The sequence below is a fragment of the Myotis davidii genome, unplaced genomic scaffold (genome assembly GCF_000327345.1).
Source record: "Myotis davidii unplaced genomic scaffold, ASM32734v1 scaffold67, whole genome shotgun sequence".
Taxonomy (NCBI): domain Eukaryota; kingdom Metazoa; phylum Chordata; class Mammalia; order Chiroptera; family Vespertilionidae; genus Myotis; species Myotis davidii.
In genome coordinates, this window is record NW_006298521.1 from 52,779 (window position 1) to 54,154 (window position 1,376).

General features: G+C 66.4%; 1 protein-coding gene across 1 annotated transcript in view; it reads right to left on the reverse strand.

The window, feature by feature from the left end:
* The window catches only part of TBC1D22A (TBC1 domain family member 22A), a 185,264-nt gene that overhangs the window by 37,339 nt on the left and 146,549 nt on the right, over window positions 1–1,376 (reverse strand). The gene's annotated exons all lie outside the window — the stretch shown is intronic.

A 1,376-nucleotide genomic window follows, 5' to 3' on the forward strand; every position in this document is an offset into this window, starting at 1 on the left:
GGGGGCAAGGGCGCGCTGGGGGAAAGCTCAGCCATCCTCCGTCCTCCCCATGTGGAGTGACCAGCGCCGAGGCCGCCCGTCCTGACCTGAGAGGGACACTCTGTGGTGAGCGAGTAAAACCACGCACAGCCCTCCAGCGCCTGCGGCCGGGAGCAGAAACGACTGGGGAGCCGTTTGAAAGCCAACAACGGCTGCCTTGTCCGCAGGTCGAGGGGAATGGCTGCACTTGGAGTCTCCTTGTTTAGTTAAGGAGTCTCGGCGGCATTAAGCGCTGAGCACGCACCTGGGGGAGGGTCAGCTGAAGGGGAGCAGCCTTCTGCCTGGAGCTGGGGCCAGCCCTCGCCCTCCCGCCACGCGCAGGCGCCCAGAGCGGCTGAGCGGGCCCTGCTGTGTCCTGAGGGCCCGGAAGGACAGGCCACAGGCGCAGAGACAGCCTCCCACACCACCAGGCTAGAGCCCTCATCGAGCCCTCACTGAGCACGAGGCATCCCAGGCCATAGCGGCTGGGAGGAGGGAGATGGGGAGGAGGGAGGCTGGGAGGAGGGAGATGGGGAAGAGGGCCACGGCAATCAACGCTCCCCGGCCCAGAGCCGCTCCTGTGGGGATCGCACTGCAGCTGTCTGTGGGGACAGCGCCACACGGGAGGGGGATGCAGGAGCACGGAGGCAGGGCTGGGGCAGGCCCACGGCCACAGTGCAGCAAAGCACACGCTCTGCGCGTTCAGGGAGCCCGTGGCCACGCTCACATGGGCTCTTTATGGGCGACCACCCCCTCCTCCGGACCTCGCTGGCCGGCTGCTGCCACAGGTCGCCGCCTGGTTCTGCATCGGGTCGCTCTGTCCACGCTCTGTGCACTAAGGCAACAAACTACCAGGAGCGCACGCTCGGTGAGCCAGCATCCTCTCCACGTCACGTCATTAAACTCCACTCCCGCACGACCGTCAGCACGAGACGGGGTTATTCTAAGGTGAAGGGGACAGCCTTGCGCAGCCCCCACTTAAACCGAAAGCACAACCTAAGACGGCCGAGCACACACTGTAATCTCCCCGTAACGTGGAAGATGTTATTTCCTGACCCGGCAATTAACTAGACCCCGTGGAGAAATCATGCCAGCATCCCTGACAGCAGTGAGCACACAGGCGGGAACGGAGGCCCAAGGGCACCGGGAGTGCGCACCTCGCCAGGCGGTGGCAGCCCTGGCTCCAGAGCGAGGGCTGCCCACTCAGCGCTCCCGACTCCCTCACAGGACTGCGTCCTGGTTCTGTCCCTCAGGAGGGGGCGCTGCTGCCCCAGGGGTGGCCTCGGGGGTGCACGCTGCTGCCTCAGGGGTGGCCTCGGGGGGTGCATGCTGCTGCCCCAGGGGGGGCCCAGGCTGGG